The 21,523-nt window shown below is 51.1% G+C and overlaps 1 long non-coding RNA gene across 2 annotated transcripts; it reads left to right on the plus strand.

The window, feature by feature from the left end:
• The first annotated feature begins 262 nt into the window (after window positions 1–262).
• LOC135975036 (uncharacterized) lies at window positions 263–8,068 on the plus strand. Of its 2 annotated transcripts, none has more exons than XR_010592087.1 (2): window positions 263–501; window positions 4,125–8,068. It is a non-coding gene; the product is annotated as an uncharacterized LOC135975036 (long non-coding RNA). The 2 variants fall into 2 exon arrangements; XR_010592088.1 differs by lacking the exon at window positions 263–501 and adding an exon at window positions 2,509–4,004.
• The last annotated feature ends 13,455 nt before the right edge of the window (window positions 8,069–21,523 follow it).

Below are 21,523 nucleotides of genomic sequence, written 5' to 3' on the forward strand. Positions count from 1 at the left end.
TGAGTGCAAACTAACAACTAAACCAGGCTCAATCTACCAACAACCAGTAACATAGCAAACATTATTTTAAAAATTAGAAGCGAAATTGGTACAAATAGCCAGGGATTGCAGAGGAGCGAAGCGGGGTCAATAACTAATGAACAAAGAAAACCCCCTGTGCAGTGGCCACAAAACCGGTCTATACTAGTAAAATTGGCTAAGACCAGAATTGCATAGCCCGAAGTATATTGGCCAAGGCCAGCAGAAAAACTGAAAAACAACCCCTTATAAGGCCATTTGGAAATGGGTGCATAGTCAAAGTCAGGTATAACAGGGACAGGCAAACAGATCTAAATCGAGCCTCAGGAGGACACGTTCAGCCTGATCACCTGAACACCGACTCCGGCGACCAACAACCATAACTGCGTGGTCTAGAAATCTGAATCGAGAATCTTAGAATTGGTACCAAGACCCTGACATGCCAAGGATAGGTATTGTATTGTGGTGGTATGGAGTTTGGGGGTAAGTTGCAGAGCTCAGTGTGAATGTACATATATTAAGGGGAATAGTACTGTAGCTTGTATTCCTGGGATTATTGTATTTGGTAGTTTTGTGGGAGGTGTTGTGTTTAGTTATCTGTTTTGCTTTGTGTGTTAAACTTGTATATTGCATTGTTATAAAGGAATCCAGGAGGACGATTTGTTTTAATGATGGTAGTGTTAAGGTAAAATATAAAGTAATCATTGTAGTAATTGAAGGGCAAAGTTATTATAAGATTAGATTATACCGCTATAGTATAAAAGCAATTTAAAATATTTTAATTGTTATTGCAAAATAATAAAAATGGAGCTGTACCACACTCACATCGTTTCCTTCCTCCTCGTACTCCCCTTCAGCACCCATTACCCCCACCAATTCCGAACTTAACTGACTCACCCAATTCAGAGTCCACAAGTTCAAGCTCCAGCCTGAGTGGAAACTATGACATGGCTATTTTTAGTGCCATAGCACCAGACCAAGTCTGTAGACTGTAGATGGAAGCTTTGAGACTCGCTACTTCGGGTCTCTTGTTGCAGTGTAGCCAGACCCTTAGACATTCGTCAGCTTATCTTCCACTGGTTTGTGCATCGCTCTGGGACTTAGGCAGGAGATAGGCCTGCAGATGCCCACAGGGAGGCAGTATTGCACGGGCCTAGAGACTCAAGCATAGATGCAAAGGGAACATTTTCATTAAAAAACTTAGGGGCCAAGTGAATTTAGGCCCCTACAGGTTTGACAGAGGCTTTGAGCATCACAGTGGTGCCAAAACCAGGATTTAGTGCCTAAAATAAAGACTTAGGAACTTGACTCTTTGGAGCGTTCAGCCCTTCCTCCATATTTGGCCGAGTTTGGGAGTCTGTGATGGGGTCCCTCGGGTGCAACCTGGACTGTGGGATCACTGAGCCCCCTTTCCCACCAACCTGGGGTATCCCTCTCACGCTGTGATACGGATATCAAGCCACAAACCTCTGGCAGGTGCTGAACTTACACAGATATCCACAGGCAGGGACACACCCAACTGAGTTACATGAGTGATCTCCCAGACACTCATGAACCATCAATAGAGAGATTCCAGCCAATTCCCTCCAGCTCCTCAGCCTTGCACCCCAGAACTGTATTGTCCTGCACTGGTCAGAAGCCTGGCCAATATAAGTTCATTACCCAGGCTCCCCCTCCCTTGATGTGGAGAGGACATGCACTAGCCTTTGTAAACTGAGCTGAGATTTTCCAAGCACTTCAACCAAAACACACAGTTTTAGATTAAATATCAAACAGATTCATTGACTATAGAAAGATAGATTTTAAGGGGTTACACGTAGCAAATGTAGAGATCAAAGCTGGTTGCCTAAGAAATGAAAATAAATTTGCAGGCTAAGTTCCACAAACTAAAGAGGATTTGAATCAAGCTGTGTCACACCCTGACAGATGGTAGAGTTCCTCAATACACACGCTGGGACTCACTCTTTTCCAGCCTGGGACCCCCTTCTGTTATAGTTTCTTCCAGCTTGGTGGAAAGATCTTTTGCTGTGACGTGGGGGTCAGTCAGTCCCCATTGGTCAAGCAGTCTCCACTGTACACAGTCTCTGGATAGTGGATTATTTCCTTGATGGGTGTTGATGAGCCATTAACCGGTGTCTGGCTACTCCGTTGTTGTACCTGAAAGGCTAGTTGTGGTGTTCCCAACCTGACAACATATTTTAGTAACACATATATCAATGACAGGTTTCAGAGTAACAGCCGTGTTAGTCTGTATCCGCAAAAAGAAGAACAGGAGTACTTGTGGCACCTTAGAGACTAACAAATTTATTAGAGCATAAGCTTTCGTGGACTACAGCCCACTTCTTCGGATGCATATAGAATGGAACATATATTGAGGAGCTCCTCAATATATGTTCCATTCTATATGCATCCGAAGAAGTGGGCTGTAGCCCACGAAAGCTTATGTTCTAATAAATTTGTTAGTCTCTAAGGTGCCACAAGTACTCCTGTTCTTCTTTTTACATATATCAATAATTCATAACTTCACATACAATAACACATACAATCCAAGAGATCAAGACTTTTAGAATGATACCTCACAAGGCATACTTTGTACAAAACATATCCTAATGATCTGACAGTGGTGAATATGGGGGTTCCCGGGTGCTGCTTTGAGGTACAGAGGCCTGACATTCAACTCAATGCATTTCATCTCTCTGTCTGTAACATAATAATGGTTCAATGCTGCATCTGATCAATTCCAACACTTCAGCGAATGTTCTGGGCATCAGTGGGCAGAACTGCATTGATTGTGTCAGAAATCTGGACGCGGGGAATGGGAGACACTTGGGGCCCCTGGCACTGGGTGTGTGGGGGGCAAATGGGGGACCTTGATGACAGAGTTGGGGGTAACTGCACCTTTAATCCCCTCTGTGGTCTATTGAGAAGCCACCTACAGCAATGGGAGGGACAATAACTCCTCATGGGGATGCCCCTGCCCCAGCCAGTTTGGTTCTGGTGAACAGGGCAGGGATTTTGCAGGAGGCCTCCACCCGCCCTGCTGGGACAGTGGACGGTATTTACACCTGTTGGTGAAAGTCTCCCTCTAACTCCTCCCATCTGCGAGTGATGCAGACTCAGCAGAAATTCTGCCCACAGTTCAAAACCAAGGTAGAGCTGGAGCAGGAGTGGGGGGCTGCAGCAGCCAGGGCACCTGGGAGAGGAACAGGGAGGTGTCCAGTGCGACTCACCGGGTCTCTTGCTTAGGGGCCCTGGCCCTGCAGAGACCTGTCACCAGCAGGGGCAGCTCCTCATTGGGGGAGGGTGGAGAGAAGTCCCAGCAGGAATGTAACTGCTGTGCAGTGCAGCTGACACACTGTGGGGGCAGCACCGCCTGCTGCCACTGGGGAATCCTGGAGGCTGCAATACACCAGGCTGCTACCGATACCTGTGCCTCACTCAGGCTGCAGGCAGCACAGGGAGAGGCCCAGAGCAGGGCACAGAGGTGGCTGTGGGGCTGTTTCAGCTCATATGCACTGAGAGGTCTCGGGGGGCTTGGTGATGCAGGGGTCCCAGAGCCAACATGGAATAATGGTGTTGGGGTCCACTAGGCATAGCTACCAGATAACTTGGGAGAGTGCAAGGCCAAAAGTGCCGATGAAACTCTTTTGCTCTGGGCCTATCTGAACCCCCAAACTCCATCTTGTGCACTCTCACCTACTTCTATGCTAACTGCTGACATGCTCTGAAGTAGGCTGAAGCAGAAATGTAATGTCAGCTTTTTAGCAGATGGCTGCAGTTTCATTCACACTAGCAGAAATAATAGAGATAAGGAGCGAGGGAAAAGAGGGGTAGTTAGTTTGCAGGCGTCTAACCCAAGGTCGCAGAGACTGGGAAAGTTTTCTCACAAGCTTATGTAGAGTTTATTGTAACAGTTGTCTGGAAGGGAGGGGTGAGGGGGAACAGCCAGACAAAGAGATGTATGCAAACAGTTTGGAGTATAAAAGGTAAAATTTGTTTGTATTTGTTTCACTTAATTTGAGACATGCTGGTCTCCTAGTGCCATTTCAGAGCTCTGAAATAAACTTGGCTTGCTTTCTCCCCTTGGTGTCTTTATTGGTGCCAAGCACACCGGGCGACGGACCCTGTTTGCCATCTCGGGCCCAGTTCCGGGCAGGCAACAGTTTTGGCGCCCAACGTGGGGCTCGAGGCTGAAATTTAGCCTTGCCCGGATCCCTCCTGGTGGCCGACGGATTACGATGACGACCAACGCCCAGAGCTCACCGGTGACTTCATCGGGGGCCTCAGCGGAGATGTGATTTGCTCAACCCCGGAGGGCACAACGGTGCAACGCACACAGACAGTGGAGAAGCAGCTGCGGGCGACGGTGGGGAACCGGTCCCGTGGATAGGGCGACGGTGCAGAACCGGACCCTTGGATAAGGTAGGAACAGTCCAGTGGGGACTTTACCTGTTTTGACCTGGGAACGCCCAGAGTCTCCCTAGAATATCGGGCAGGGACAGAGTACAGCCAGCAGGGGACAGTGTACACCCTTAGCATGCATTCTGTGAACTGGAAAGTGTTTGGATCTGATCAGTTGATTAAAAGTAAATTGAAAAGGTTCTGTACAGTTGATTGGCCTCAGTACCAGCTGGAGTGCCAAGAAAGGTGGCCACCGGAAGGATCACTTAATTACAACATGGTCCTTCAGTTGCTTTTGTTTTGTCAGAAAACTGGTAAATGGAATGAACATCTCTATGCGTATACGTTTATGGTGTTAAGAAATAGGACTGATATTTTGCTCAAGTGCCATTTGACTCCGACAGACTCGGTAGTATTTGCTGCTAAACCCCAGAACCCTCCCACTGTTGTAATGCCAGAATCGGTGTCCCCTTTGGCTCCTCCACCCCCACAGGCTTCAGAGAGTACCCCCCTCCCCCCCGTGGGATTGTATCCGTTGATTACTGAGAGTGTGGTAGCCCGTCCAGGAACCCAGGAATGGCCAGCCCAGATAGTGTCTGTATATTCGCATGTACCTTTTAATCCAGTCCATCTAGCTGCTTTTAAGGCAGAAGAATTCTCAACGAATCCAAGCAAGTTCATTTCTATCTTTGAAGGATGTCTAGCTAGTCATAAGCCTGACTGGGATGATTGTAATATGCTTATGAGAACCCTGTTGTCTGAAGTGGAGCGGAATCAGGTCATAGCCAAAGCCAGGGAGGAGGCACAGAAAAGGCATGATGAGAATAGAGAAGGCAAGCCCTTGCCAGATGTCGCTGTCCCCCTAGGGGACCCTCGGTGGAATCCGAATGAGGAGGGGGATTTGAGGCTGCTTAATTCCTATAAGGAACTGCTTATGCATGGTCTCCGACACTCAGCTGTCAGGCATAACAATTGGGCTAAGCCTCTGTATGAATGTGTTAAGGAAGCGGAACATGACCCCTTTCACTGGCCCCAGAAGCGGACAGGGCATTTAAAATCTTGAAAAGGAAGCTAATGGAAGCTCCAGCCCTGGGTTTGCCCGATCTATCTAAGCCATTCCAACTGTATGTGCATGAACGAAAAGGGGTAGCTTTGGGAATGCTTACCCAGCTATTAGGTGCCTGGAAACGTCCTGTGGCATACTTTTCTAAGCAACTGGATCAAGTTTCAAAGGGATGGCCAGCCTGTTTGAGGGCGGTCGCAGCTATTGCTCTAGTGCTTGGGAAAGCTGAAAAACTGACACTGGGAGGAACTGTGCAAGTGTATGTTCCCCATAGTGTCCAGCAAGGCTCGGACCATAAGGGTGGTCTCTGGCTCACACAGGCTCGGGTTGCTCGGTACCAGGCGAAGCTGTTAGAGAATCCTGAAGTCACCCTGCAGATCTGTCCCTCCCTTAATCCAGCTACCCTGTTACCAGAGACAGAAAAGCAGGAACATGACTGTCTAGAAATCATAGATGTTCAGTATTCTAGCCGCCCAGATCTAAAAGATCAGCCACTCCCAAATGCTGACTTGGAATGGTATACGGATGGAAGTAGTACTGTTGTGGATGGGCAAAGGAGGGCTGGTTATGCTATTGTGTCTCTTCATGATACCGTGGAAGCTGAGAGTTTACCGGCAGGAACACCTGCCCAACTTAGGAAGGAAAAATCAATTTCACACATACAGAATGGGAAAAGACTGTCTAGGAAGGAGTACGGCAGAAAGGGATCTAGGGGTTATAGTGGACCACAAGCTAAATATGAGTCAACAGTGTGATGCTGTTGCAAAAAAAGCAAACATGATTCTGGGATGCATTAACAGGTGTGTTGTGAGCAAGACACGAGAAGTCATTCTTCCGCTCTACTCTGCTCTGGTTAGGCCTCAGCTGGAGTATTGTGTCCAGTTCTGGGCGCCGCATTTTAAAAAAGATGTGGAGAAATTGGAAAGGGTCCAAAGAAGAGCAACAAGAATGATTAAAGGTCTTGAGAACATGACCTATGAAGGAAGGCTGAAAGAACTGGGTTTGTTTAGTTTGGAAAAGAGAAGACTGAGAGGGGACATGATAGCAGTTTTCAGGTATCTAAAAGGGTGTCATAAGGAGGAGGGAGAGAACTTGTTCACCTTAGCCTCTAAGGATAGAACCAGAAACAATGGGTTTAAACTGCAGCAAGGGAGGTCTAGGTTGGACATTAGGAAAAAGTTCCTAACTGTCAGGGTGGTTAAACACTGGAACAAATTGCCTAGGGAGGTTGTGGAATCTCCGTCTCTGGAGATATTTAAGAGTAGGTTAGATAAATGTCTATCAGGGATGGTCTAGACAGTATTTGGTCCTGCCATGCGGGCAGGGGACTGGACTCGATGACCTCTCGAGGTCCCTTCCAGTCCTAGAATCTATGAATCTATGAACTTGCTGAACTAGTGGCCCTGTCTCGTGCACTCAGGCTGGCAAAAGACAAACGGGTTAATATCTTTACTGACTCAAAGTATGCTTTTGGGGTATTGCATGCTCACGCTGGTCTGTGGAAGCAAAGGGGAAGGCTAACAGCCCAAGGTTCTCCAGTCAAGTATGGGTCTCAAATTCTCCGGCTGTTAGAAGCGGTACAACTCCCCTCAGCAGTAGCAGTGGTGCATTGCAAAGCCCATCAAAGGGAAGATCAAGATGTAACCAAGGGCAATGCCAGAGCAGACAGGGAAGCTAAGCGAGCTGCTACCCTGAAATCAGCAACTGAGGAGAATGCCCAAATGCATGCCCTCATCCCATCAGTGGGTGAGCTTGCAGCCCCTCAGTACTCCCAAGAGGACAGAAACCTGGCTGACAGTCTCGGTCTCCAGGAAAAGGAGGGAGGAAAAATCCTCCTGCCCAAGGGCCTGATTCAACCGGTGTTGCAGAAACTGCATCAAACCACACACGCAGGCAGAGAGGTTCTTACCCAGCTCATGAATAAATATTTTCTAACCTCTGGACTTAAACCCCTAGCATCACAGGTACAGGCTGAATGTTTAATCTGCCAAAAGAATAACCCTCGACCAGGAGTAGCAGTGCCACCAGCCACCCTGGAACCTACCCCAGGCCCAGGATTAGTGTGGCAAATAGACTTTACTGAGTTTCCCAGGACCCAAGAGTACAGGTACCTTCTTGTCTTAGTGGATCGATTCAGCGGATGGCCTGAAGCCTTTCCATGTCGCAACAACACTGCCAAAACAGTGGCTCTTAAGTTTGTCAAGGAGATCATTCCTCGCTTCGGCCTTCCTCAGTGGATGGAATCTGACAATGGAACACACTTCACATCTCAAATTGTTCAAAAGATATCAAGTGCTCTGCAAATTCCCTGGAAACTCCACACACCCTGGCGACCACAAGCCAGTGGAGTAGTGGAACGCACAAATCAGACACTCAAGCGACACCTCTCAAAGGTCTGTCAGGAGGCCTCTCTTAGGTGGCCTGATGCTTTGCCCCTTGTGTTACTTCGCATTCGTGCTCTCCCTAAGGGTAGAATAGGGCTTAGTCCCTTCGAGATTATGTTTGGAAGAGCATGGCCTATGAATGGTACCCCAGTTCTGGCAGGGGAGTGGGAGATGGGGTATGGTTTCTTGTCTCAGTACATGTGCTCTCTGTCTGCTGTTCTTTCTTCTCTTCACAGGTATACCAAAGATTCACAGCCTCTTCTGCTGGATACTCCGGTCCACTCCCTGCAGCCTGGTGACTCCATCCTCGTGTGGATCTGGAAGGACGAGCCTCTCCAAGAGAAGTGGAAGGGACCCCACACCGTCCTGCTTGTCACACATACAGCGGCAAAGGTCGAAGGACACAAGAACTGGATTCATCACTCTCGACTGAAAGCAGTGCCCATTCCCAAGCAGTGGACTGTCCAGCCTGCGGAGAAGACTGCTAACGACAATTTGGGACTTAAGCTGTTATTCAAAAGACAGTAAGGGTCACTGGGAATGCGTTGTGATCTTTCTGAACAGCCACAGCATACTCCCCGCGAGAACCCTGAGCATTGGTTTTATTTTCTCACAGAAGGCCGACCTGGCCTATGTATTTGGTCTTGTTATTTTTGACTTGTTTAGTGTCGCATCTTGCTCACAGGTGTGGTGATATGTTTTGTTCTTTTTCTTTTGCTCATTTGCTGTAAAGTGCTCATATGTAAGATTTGTACCTCCCATACCCCAGAAGTTCCCTTATACCCTCTCATTGAGAATCCTGATTGTATGGAGCTTAATCGCATTTTGTCGTTAGAGTATGAGAAAACTCTGACAAAGGTTTGTTGAGTGTTCTGAAAGGAGGGATTGTTGGGGTCCACTGGGCATAGCTACCAGGTAACTCGGGAGAGTGGAAGGCCAAAAGTGCCGATGAAGCTCTTTTGCTCTGGGTCTGTGAACCACAGTGACTCCATCTTGGGAACTCTCACCTACTTCTATGCTAACTGCTTACATGCTCTGAAGTAGGCTGAAGCAGAAATGTAATGTCAGCTTTTTAGCAGATGGCTGCAGTTTTACTCACACTAGCAGAAATAATAGAGATAAGAAGTGGGGTAGTTAGTTTGCAGGCGTCTAATCCAAGGTCGCAAAGACTGGGAAAGTTTTCTCACAAGCTTATGTAGAGCTTATTGTAACAGTTGTCTGGAAGGGAGGGGTAAGGGGGAACAGCCAGACAAAGAGATGTATGCAAACAGTTTAGAGTATAAAAGGTAAAATTTGTTTGTATTTGTTGCACTTGATTTGAGACATGCTGGTCTCCTAGTGCCATTTCAGAGCTCTGAAATAAACTTGGCTTGCTTTCTCCCCTCGGCGTCTTTATTGGTGCCAAGCACACCAGGCAACGAACCCTGTTTGCCATCTCGAGGCCCAGTTCTGGGCAGGCAACATGCTCACATAGATCGCCTGCAACTCACATGATTTAAACGTCACTGTCATTTAACGCCTTCTATTCTGTAGAAAGTTCCCTTCTGTCACCAGTGGCAGCTGGGTGTGAAGAGGAACCTGCTTCTCAGAAAAAAAAATTCTCTCACATCAGACATCTTTAAATTCTTCAGGGTTTTTTGCTTTTTTCCCCACACTGCCATATCATTTACTTGTTATAGCATCTATCATACAATGAAGGCTTTACACAGCTGAGTAATGCAGTTACACTGGGTTCTCTGCAGTCATGGGACCCTCTTGCTCAAATGACCTGAAGTGGGAAATGATTTGGAAAAGAATTCAACTTCTCAGAGACATGTTCCTTACCCTGGATGTCTTAAAGTCTTCATGCTGCATAATTTACTTTTTATAGCATGTTTCATACAATGGAGGCTTTACAGAGCTCAGTGATGCAGTCAAACTAATAGCCGTGATAGGCAACTTGCTATGAAATTGATGTGTAATTAAAATCCCATGTTATTACTCTATTAATAACTTTATATGTTGTCCAAAATCTGAAGTTATTCAACTTAACAGCAATTCCTTACCATGTACTCCTGGGCATTCTCCGCTAGGGGAACCACTGTGTGAGCTCTGTGAGCCCGGGACAGATGACAAAACCAGCTAGATAGAAGTTTGATCCTCTTCACAGAACGGTTTCAGAGCCTCTTGGTGTTCCCTGTTAGAATATAGATATTCAGGCCTGCCTGTAAAGGCCTATACTTTAAGAAACTTAAGTGTATTTTTATCACTTAGCTAGTTAAAGGGGTATAAAAACAAAGAAACAAAATCACAGTCCGCCTGTGTATGGGCCTTCTCTCACTAGGAGAGTCTGAGGTCTTGTTCTTAGGCTAAGGCCTTTGGCTAAGCAGCAGGGGCAGCCATAAACTGGGAAGTTTACGGTCACCTCCTCACATTCCAAACCAGTCACATTGAAATAAGGTGCTATTGGGCTGTTAGGAAGATGATCCTGCCCTGATAATGCCCAACACCATCAGATAAAGAAAACTTACTTTGATAGCATCCTGTCTGGTAAGAAATTACTTATTAATTCTTGTGGTTGTGAAACCCTCATTTCTCTATTGTTTTATCTTTATGGCCCCCACTTTTTGATTGTTAATCTGCCTGGTTCTCTAATTGTTTTTTTGTCTGCTGTATAATTAATGTTGCTAGGTGTCAGTGAATTAGGGTAGTGGGATATAATTGGTTAGAGAATTATGTTACAGTATGTTAGGATTGGTTAGATAGATTTCAGTAGAATGATTGGTTAAGGTAAAGCTGAGAATATTACTATATAAATTGGGGTCAAACAGGAAGTGGGTGAGAAAATTGGAATCATGCTTGCTGGAAATTAACCCCAATAAATATTGTATTGTCTGCACTTCAGATTTCTGCTGCCTGTATGACAAGAACCAGGGAAGTGAGAGGGTGGAGGGCAAGCCCTCTAACATTCCTCACTCGCTCTCTCCCCTCCTGATCCCTTTGCTACCTCTAAACTTGGCTATTTCTATGTCTTTTACCAGCTGCCTGTTTGGCCTGATATTTCTCTGTTGCAGTTTCTCTTTATTGGGGGCAGGAGACATCTGTAGCCGATCCCTCCCAGCACTGGGTGATTCAGGGTTGGCTGAAATTTTGGCCATGCTCCAGAGTGACAGGTTCTGTGAAATACTCCGCACAGATGGGACAAGTAGCTTCATCCTGGAATCTTTCCATGGGGTTTTCTGCAACCATGGCTTTCGCTTTCACTATCCTGAGCTCAGAAGTATGCCCCACCTGTAGCACAACTGGGTATGTCCCTTACTGGAACTTACTGTTTGCTAACAGTCAAGCACCAAAGATAGGGTTACCATCCGTCCGTATTTCCCCGGACATGTCCGGCTTTTGCGTCTCTAAATAGCCGTCCGGGAGGAATTGGTAACAAGGTTAAAATGTCCGGGGTTTTTTTCTCCCTCGCCTCCCTCCCTCCCTTCCATGCAGAGTGTGGCTGCTGATTGGGCGGCTAGGCCGATTGACCCACTCCCATTGGCCTCCAGCAGCCAGAGCCCTCCCCTGCTCCCCCCTCCCTCTCTCCGTAGTCCTCTGTAACACACAAACCGACCCACGTGGAGCCAGAATGGTAAGAGGAGTGGGGGGGGGCAGTCAGGGAGTGGGGGAGTGTTGGATGGGTCCCCAGCCTCCACCTGCCACCCCCCCTCCGTGCATCCCCCCCTCGGTGGGTCCCCCATTCCTGTCTGCCTGCTGGCTCTGGCAGTACATGCAGACAACTGCTGTCTGCTGCCCCTGGGTCCTAGTGCCCCCATCCACTAATGGGAAGACAGGCTGCCCTTACCCTGCCCTTCCACCCTAGCCCTGAGCCTCTCCAACACCCCAAACCCCCCAGCCTTCATCCCCACACACCCTAATCCTCTGCTCCATCCCTGAGCCCCCTCCTGCATCATGAACCCCTCATCCCCAGACCCACAGCCCTCACCCCTGCATCCCCTCCTATCCCCAAACTCCCTCCCAATCCCCCTCCCTCTTCCCACACACCCCCTCCTGCCCTCAAACTTCCTCCTAAAGCCTGCACCCCCTCCCTTTGCACCGCCTCTCACCCCCAAACTCCATCCCAGAGCCTGCACCCCTCACCCCCTCCTGCACACCCACCCCCTGCCCCAGCCCGGAGCCTGCACCCAGCACCCAAACTCTATCCCAGAACCTGCACCCCTCCTGCACCCTAATCCCCAGCCCAGGACCTGCACCCCAGACCTCCTCCCCCCACCCAACCCCCCTCCCAGAGCCTTAGGCAGGTGGGGTGGGGGGTTCTGGGCACCACCAAAATTTCTACAACCCTGCCACCCATGCGAGTGGATAAGGGTCAGGGCAGTCAGGGGACAGGTAGGGTCCTGGGGGGGGCAGTTAGGGTAGGGGGTTCTCAGCAGGGGACAGTCAGGGGACAAGAAGCAGGGGGGGTTGGGGTTCTGAGGGGAGCAGTCAGGGGGTGGGAAGTGGGAGGGAGTGGATGGGGCGGGGCTAGGGCGGGGCTCCCCCCCCCCCCAGTGTCCTCTTTTTTGTTTGTGGAAATATGGTAACCCTAACCAAAGAACTACACTGAGCATATGGAGAGAGAGAGAAGCTTCGGGGGTGGAAAGCGAGCTAGCAATGACTCAGAGAGTTGAGAGATTTAAAGGTGAATTTTGCAGCCATTGAACCTGAGTAATACACAGACACTGAGTTCAACCATGGTCCTGGGTAGAAATCAGATTTTTTTAAAAAGGTCTGCCTCTGGCAAAGGGCTATTATTTATTTTCGGGAAATGCAATCTTAGAACAGCAGAAAATTCAGAAGGTTCTCAAACTATGTTTGAAAATAAAGTACACGCCCAAATGCTTATTTGGAGGGGAGGGGGAATTTGTTTCTACTCGTCTTCATAGACTGCAACCTCTTTGGGGCAGGGACCTGAGTACCTGTAAGCTGCCGATTTGTGTATCATGTTTGTTTTCTTGTACCAGGGAGCTGGGCGCACTGCCTTCCCTGCCTGCTGCACACACATGGCTCCCAGCTGGAGAGTGGTGGATGAGGACCCCAGAGCAGTCATTCACATCGGCGCAGGGCTGACAGCTGCCCCCACACCCGAGCTGACAGCTGGGCTAACTGCTGGAGTCCTCCCGCCCCAGTGCTGATATCCTGAGACGTCAACCAGGCTCTGGGCTCACAGCTGGGGCCCCCAGCTGTCAGCAGGGACCTGGGATCACAGCAGCAGCCCCCACCCCAGGGGACAGCCCAAGGTGTGAGCCTCCAGCAGGACTCAGTTTCACAGCAGGGAGCCTACAAGCCATGAAATTGATGTTCTTGTCAGTTTCACTGCTGCTAGTTTTTCACATTTCCTCTATGGCTCCAGCTGCTAGTCCATGGCCGGGGTGGGGGAGGGCTCCGGCTGTCAATGCCCCACCCTCTGGCTGTCAGTGCCTCACAATGCCAAACTTCAGTCAGTGAAAGCATCCCTGCACCAGTGGCAGGGGGGCAGTGTGGACATCAACAGTCGATTTAATTACTGCGGTGCCTGTGGGTCGACCTAACTTAAGTCAACCTAATTTTGTAGACAAGCCCATTGAGATGGATGGGGCAGTTCCCTCCTCTCACAGCTATTGGCTCAGGATCGCTATATCAGTTAAGCTCAGGCCACATGTTCAAATGTATCTTTTCAATCAGAGGGGCTAGAAGGTTCCTTTTTGGTTGCTGATTTTTTTATTATGAAACCTGAGGATCTGTTTTAATCATGTGACTCCAGAGATGGGTCCCTAGGGAATATCCCATAGCACCTGTGTTTAAACCCACTCTGGTATGTTCCGTGCAGCAGAGCGAGGGCGGCTGTGTCCATGATTAATGTGGATGCCCTGCTGGCAGTGCCTGTGCTGTCAGGGGTGTGGTGGGAGCAGCTCGTTCCTTCCATTCCTGCCTAGTGGCAGCACGGACACATCCAGCTTCAATCCTCTGTGCAAGGAAAGTGCCTCACCCAGAGCTCTGGTGCCCACCTCTCTCTAAAGAACAGTGCGGGGTTGACAGGCTGGGGCAGCATCAGTGGCCAGGGCTCCCTGCACCTGCCTAGCGGAAGGATCCTGTAGGGCAGAGATTTAGGTGGAAGCAGAAATCAGGGAGAAAATCTGGCAAACTGGGAGACTCTGTGGTTCTGAGAGACTTAGTTTGAAAAGGGAAAGATTGAATAAACTCGGCTCCACAGTGTGTCCTACCTGGTATTTCTGGGCAGCCTCCTCCATGAGAAGCACTGTGTGAGATCTGTGCTCGGGGGATGTCTCACAAACCACACACACGGCTTCCCCGGTCTCTTCACAGAACAGATCTAGGGCTCTGTCGTGCATCTCACACACATTCTCTTCCTGGTTTGAAATCCAGTTGTTTGATTTTTTCCCACTATATCTGGATTCGGGCTCTGCAGGTGGGGCAGCACAAAGGGTCAGAGCCCAGCTCTGCCCATTTCTCCCAGTACTAAGTGATGCAGACTCAGCAGAAATTGTGCCCACAGTGTGTGGTCACTGGGTCTGTCAGATATTGCAGACAGATGGGACATTTGGTTTCCTCTTCGACTTACTGTACAGGTGCCACTGAGGCCATGGCTGCTGGATCTCTGATCTTCTGTTCTCTCTGCATCAAAAATGGTTTTTCTGATAACGGGAGGTCCCTGTCCCACCTCATATGAGCTGCACAGGTGCAGAATGAGCTGACGAGAAAGGAGAGCCCAGGAGGAGGAGCTGGAGAAAGATAAGGAAAGAAGAAACCAGGAATTACATAGGCAAGGAACGGGAGGAGTGGGGTGTCAAGAAGCAGGAAGGGAATGAAAGGAAAAGGGGGGAAGGAAACAAACTAACGAACACAAAAGCTTAGAGTCAGGGTCTGTCTACACGGTACGTGTCCAGGCGGGGGTCGGGCTGGATTGTACTCCAGTGGCTAGCCCAAGCCACCCCCTTGGTGCCACGGCCACACTGCTATTGGTAGTGTGCCAGCTCCAGCAGTCAGCATGTGTACGTCTACCCGAGCTGGGAATCACACCTCCCATATCCTCAATCAAACCAGGCCATTCTTAATTCACATCTAACTACCTGCCTGGGACCAGCCGGGCTACGGGGGCTCCCTGGGTAAAGGTCAGAGGCAGCTGGTGTGTGCTAGTGACAAGGCATGAAAACGTAAACAGCTCATTAATCAGGAGAAGCAACCCTGGAGCTGAAGGGTGATATTATGGCAAATCCTCTAAGCTTTATGATGTTACAGTTTAAAGGTTACAGCCCAGCCCCTTCAAAACACCAGCTAAGAGCTGGAAAGAAGATTTTAGGTTTAATCTTTGTAAAACTCCATGCACAGAAGGGAAAGTAACAATCCTACCCACTCTCCACCCCCATCCCCTGCCCCATTCCAGCTTCCCCAGTCTCTTCCTGTCATTTTTTCTCCTTGGCCCAATACTGACCCCATAATCACTGTGTGGACCGGTTCTGCTGGGGGGAAATACGAGCCAGTTTGGGCTTTGTCTGACTCTGGGCAGAGGAGTGTCAGGCCGGAGAGACGGGACAATGGGGACTGCTCGGCCCACAAAGCTGGACATGCTCAAGTCCACAGTTAGCAGTAATCTGCTCCTCTGCACAGGCTCTTTGCTGCTGGAGCTCCCGGCAAATGTTTCCCACCAACGCATTTGCCTCCACAGGTCTAGATTCTGACTCGGGTTGTACCATTGCTCCTTTGACCTCAGCAGTTAGCCAGTGTTTGGGGCCTTGCTACTTTGTTCCACTGGGAAGAGAAATTGATGATAGGAGTCAGGTATTTCTTGGGTGCAATCTTTATTATTTACAAACAATGTCCACACATTCCTGTGCCCTGAACACGGGACAAACAAACAACAGCCGGCAGTTTCCTTACTCAGAACTCCACGTCTGCCTTTCCAGGGAACCCTGTGCCTGAAGCCAGCTCCGTCTCTCCATTTCCTGCTGGGATCACACTCACGACAGCTTCTCTTGCCTTTCTGCCTCCCGCACACCAAGCTCCAGCTAGCTAAGCCTCCCTTCTCCTTGTCCCCAACTGCCCCCTCCTTAGACCCCCCAACCCTAACTGCCCCCCTAGAACTCCACCCCCTACCTGTCCCCTGACTTCCCTGACCCCTATCCACACTCCCGCCCCCGACAGACCCCCGGGTCTCCCACACCTATCCAACCGCTCCCCGTCCCCTCACTGCCCCCCCAGAACCCCCAACCCATCTAACCCCAGCTGCTCCCTGCCCCTGACTGCCCTCCTGAACCTCCGCCCCATCCAACTCCCCCGCTCCCTGTCCCTTGACTGCCCCGACCCCTCTCCATACCCCTGCCCCTGACAGGCTCTCCCCAGAACCAGGACTGATTCTAAGAGAAGAGAAGATTTCTCCTCTGCGCTAGGGAGATTCCCATAGGAAAAGCAGCTGTGGTGAGGGAGGGGGCAATACAAGCACTACCCCTCAGCCCTTGAGTAGCAGCAACCAGGACTCTGGGAGCCAAGGGATTGGTGTGTCTTGCTGGGAGAGCAGAGCTGGAGAGCAGAAAAGGGCACTGGAGGAATTGTAGAAAACTCAGTGTCATGGCCGGGTCATGGGCAGCCAGACCTAGTGGTCAGAGGCAGAGTTAGGGTGACCAGACGTCCCGATTTTATTGGGACTGTCCCGATATTTCCTTGTTTGTCCCGCGTCCCGACCGACGTGCGGTCGGTACACTGCACAAACAAGGAAATGCGCCGGAGCCTGGAGCCCGGAAGTGATCGCGCCACCCCGCCCCCCCCGCCCCGACTCCGCCCCCTCCTCCCCCGATTGGCTCCCTCCCCGAATCCCCGCCTCTTCCCCAGGCTCAACCATTCCTCCTCCCTCCGCAAGCGCTGGAGGGACTCCCGAGAGACTCAGAGGAAGCGCGGGACCAGGGTGAGTAGGAGTCTGGCCTGGCCCCGAGCAGGCAGGACTCAGTTGGGTGGTAGGGAGAGGAGGGGGGTGGCCCGCGGTGCCAGGCGGCGGCTGTTCTCCCCCCCGGGCAGCGGGACTCGGGAGCCGCCGCTGCTGCAGCTCCCACTGCCGGGGGGGAGGAAGCGGCCATGGCGCTCGGCGGCTGCGGCTCTGGCGCCCCCGAACCCCCCGGGCCTGCTGCGGGGACCCAGCAGCGTGTACGCTGCGCCCAGCCCCTGGCCAGCGTCTGGGCTGCTGCCCAGCTGGTACTATCCGCGCGGCCCCGGGGTGGAGACATCGGCAGCCCAGCCCCGTTCGTTCCCCTGCGGGACCCGAGCGGGACGGGGGGCTGGGGCCTGCTGCCCCCGCTCCGGGGCCGCCGCGGGATAGCACCAGCTGGGCAGCAGCCCAGACGCGACTGGCCAGGGGCTGGGCGCAGCGTGCGCGCTGCTGGGTCCCTGCAGCAGGCCCCGGCTCGGGGGGTTCGGGGGCGCCAGAGCTGCAGCCGCCAAGCGCCATGGCCGCTTCCTCCCCCGCGGCAGTGGGAGCTGCAGCAGCGGCTGCTCCCGAGTCCCGCTGCCCGGGGGGGAGAACAGCCGCCGCCTGGCCCCGCGGGCCGCCCCCCTCCTCTCCCTACCACCCAACTGAGTCCTGCCTGCTCGGGGCCAGGCCGGACTCTTACTCACCCCGGCCCCGTGCTTCCTCTGAGTCTCCTGGGCCTCCCTCCAGCGCTTGCGGAGGAAGGGTTTTTTTTTTTTTTGCCCCGCCCCCCGCCACGCTCCCCCACGTCACCCTCCCCCCCCCCCCCCCCCCTGCATCCCGATATTTAATTTGGGTGATCTGGTCACCCTAGGCAGAGTCCACACTCAGAAGACAGGCGTCGAGAGTCAGCTGGGTCAGAATACTGGAAGAGCAGAAACAAAACACCAAATTGTGTTCAGAACCTCCAATCAGATGAGTCCCAGCGAGTCAGGATGCCAGGAAATCAAGCCTGGGGAGTGGGAGCAGGAACAGCAAACACATGGTCCAGAAGACGGGGGAGCTCGGGTGTTCAGACAGTTTCTTGTACCTGCTGCTGGTTTAAGGAGGTCCTGGGGGCTGATTAGCTGCTCTGGGACTCTGCCAATAGGCCTCAGGGATGGAGCCGCAAACTGGGTCTGGACTTCGTAAGTCCTAGGTAAGCATTTTTTAGTAGGCTTCCAGGTGGCGTGCTGGAGTGTGGCTGCTCCCATGAACCCTGCAGACCAGGGTTAATGACCCATGGGTCATGACAGTGAATGATCTCTCCCTGCTCAAACCTCCTGCAGGAAACAGTCTCCAGGATCCCGGACACATTCTCCGAGAATAAAAAAATAAAGTCATGATGACAACTAGGCTATGTAACAGGAGCCCCCTCTTTGTTGCAACAGCCCCAAGTGCCCAGAAGAGTGAACGGTTCTTACCTCCAGGAGATGCAGGGGATCTTCCATCTAAGCCTCAGTGGGACCCATGTCGCTTGGTTTGACAGGATGAGATCATCTGTCCCCACTGCTCTCTGAGCTGGGCTGGCTGCAGCATCTGTGTAAGAGGCTGGGACAGAGACTGGAAGAGAGATGTTACAATCAGGGTCCAGGTACCCCAGAAGGAGAACAGAGGGTCTGAAACCAAAAGGCTGAGCAATCAAATCAGCGGATTCAACAGAGAATTTTTGTACCATACAGGGACATCAAATAATGTCTGTTAGGAAAGCTGAGATGTTAGTCTGGAAACTGCTAAGGCAAAGATTGTGACTCTTAAGTTTCAGTTTTAGTCACTACAAAGTGTGTTTTGTTTTGTTTGTCTGTTTGAAATTTCTCTCTTTCTCTTGCTTAGTATCACTTACATCTCTTCTTTGTTACTATGCTTCCCAAACCAGCTCAGTGTTGTGTGTTTGAGTGAAGTGTGAGTCTCCAGCCTACCTAAGAAGCTGAGCTGTGCCCTGTTTCTTTGAAGGTAGCGAATAATTTCTGAGTGGTGCTGTGCACAGAGTCCAGGGGCCGTTCACCAGACATCTCCTGTGAAGCCCAAAGAGAACAAAGAAGCATGAGAGATTCAGGCCCTACTGACCCATGGGAACTTCCCATAGAAGAGGCTACACAGTGCTCCAGACACAGCCAGCAGGATCCCTCCCACAAGCTGGGCCATGTCTTACCCCTCCCAGCCCCACAGCTTCCTCCTCACCCCACCCTCGGTAACCCATCCCATCTCCCTGGTCTCCCCACCCACTCTCCAATACCAGGCTGTTTCCATAATGGAAGCAGGTTTGTACCAGAGTTCACTCACCGCTAGATCCTGGCCAGGCCTCGTGTCACAGCTTTCTAGCTGGGCTAGCAACCCCGTTCATAGTTACTCTTGCAGTTTGTTGGCTGGGAACTCAGCCCTCCAACCAGGTGACTGTCCTTTAGTCCACTCCTTCCTGGCCTTCTACCCTCGTGGGGAGCTCTTCCTCAGCCTGATTTCGGCTTGGCCTGCCCTTCTTGGGTTTCTATGGTCTTCTATGTCGCCTTCCTTAGGGACGGTGGGAGAACCCAGTTGTACCCTGCACTCCAGGTTTTGGCCCAAGGCCGTATACTGAACAGCTAGGTCTGCTTCTGTCCTATTGTTGCTGTTTTCCCTTGTTCCCTTTCAGGTGGGGCTCACTTGGTCATCAATTTGGCCTAGCTCCAGGCTTTGCAGCCACAGGCCAAGCCACCCTGTTATATACCCTCCTCCTTAAAATCCAGCCCAACCTGGGGGCAAGTTCTACTCTTGTCCAATCTTCATCCCTCACCATCTCGTCGCTGTCACCGGCTATGCACTCGTACAGCCTCGTACTCACCAGAACTCAGAGGCCATCCTTGTCTTCCTGCAGCCACTCATTCTCATTAACAACTGCTTGCAGAACCTTGTCTGAAGCCAGTAGCTTCTTCTGTAGCCTTTTTTCTACTGCCGCTGCATCCCCCAAAGCCTTTTCCATCAGGGTCTGAACACACACCACTGCTCAACTCTTGTGTATGTCCCTACTTCAGCCTGATTCATCTCTGTGCCAACCATTTCCTCCTTCACCTCCCTGCAGCAGCCAACAGAGCGTGTTGGAGGAGGGTCTGCAAGGTCCACGGCCATCCCTGCCATCGCCACCTAGCCTGCCTCATGTGTGTTTGTCCAAGAGGAGACCTTCTCCTTTCTTTCTATCTTCTTGGGGCCTGGCCCCTCCTTTTGCCACTCAGCAATTTCCTATGCAGGCCGGGTCTTTCGATATGGCCTGCTTCTCTGCACCAAAACCAAAGAACTTTTGTTCCCATCTTGGCATTAGGCTATGCTTGTACACTTTCTCATGCCCTGCTCTCCTGGGCCTACCTTCTCAGCACAGCCCTGGCATGCTCTCCGAGTCGGCTCTTTTTGTCCATGGGCGTAGCAGGTTGATTTCCCTTTGCAGGATCTCTGACAGGTATTGCTGCTGCTCCCTTAAGATTCCCAGCTGAATCTGTAGCTCTGCCTGCACTTCCTTCTGCTTCTGTTGGGTTTCTAGGAGCTGCTGGAGAAACCCCGAGCCCTGCTTTGGCTGCTTAACCAGTCCCTGGAACTCAAATGGGAAATCCCATTTCGGGGGACGGTCCTTCCTTCAGTAACCAAGACTTCCATGAGCCCTCACGGATGATAGGGGGAAATTCAATCCTGCTGACTATGCCAATAATCAATGAATCTACTCATTGTTAGGTGCCCTCTGGTCCCCCATCGATGGTCACTCCAGCACCATGGCAGTCTCCCTGCCTGGTAATTCATCCCTCTGGCCGGCTCACCGACTTTAGTCCACGCTTCTGGGGCTCAGTTTGTCACACACTAAAAGTCCAAAGAGGTCTTCTGCTCTCGCTGGGGCTCTGGCTCAGCCTGCAGCCCCCTTGCTGGGCTTGGTAACCCCCTCTGGGTGCGTGTATGCCCCCTTCTTTGGGGCCAGTAGAGGAACCCGGTCCTACCCTGACACTGGTAGCAACCCAGAGCTCTGTACTCAACAGCTAGATCTGCTCTTTTCTCTTTGCTGCAGGTTTCCCTGGGCACATCCTACCTCTCTTCTCAAGTTCCCTTCTAGGCTTTCTGTGCTGCTTTCAACTTCCTACCTAGTTTTCATTCCAGTCCATAGCCCAGCTGGGCTTTATCACCGCTGAAGTCTGGTTCTTTCAGGGCCAATACATGGTCCCTCTGAGGTAGGACTCATTCTGTAATCAGTTTGGCTAAGCCCCAAGCTCTGCAGCCCAGGGGAAAGCACTCTCCTTTCCCTGTTACAGACCTGCGCTGCCCAGTCCTGCTCTTATTGGGTTTAGGTGAGTCCTGCCCACATGCTCAGGTTTAGCTGATCGCCATATTTGGGCTCGGGAAGAAATTTTCCTCCAGGGCAGATTGGCCGAGTCCCTGGGGATTTTTCACCTTCCTCTGCAGTATAGGGCACGGTTCACTTGCTGGAGGATTCTCTGCACCTAAAAGTCTTTAAACCATGATTTGAGGACTTCAGTGGTTCAGACATAGGTTAGGGGTTTATTACAAGAGTGGGTGGGTGAGATTCTGTGGCCTGTATTGTGCAGGAGGTCAGACTAGATGATCATAATGGTCCCTTCTGACCTTAAAGTCTATGAGTCCATGAGTTCAGACCTCTCCAGTTCAGACCTGGTTTCCATAGGGGCTAAGTTCACAAAGGCTCGACTGGCTGCAGCTGGAGTTTTGCTGGTT

Source organism: Chrysemys picta, chromosome 12 (genome assembly GCF_011386835.1).
Source record: "Chrysemys picta bellii isolate R12L10 chromosome 12, ASM1138683v2, whole genome shotgun sequence".
Taxonomy (NCBI): Eukaryota; Metazoa; Chordata; order Testudines; family Emydidae; genus Chrysemys; species Chrysemys picta.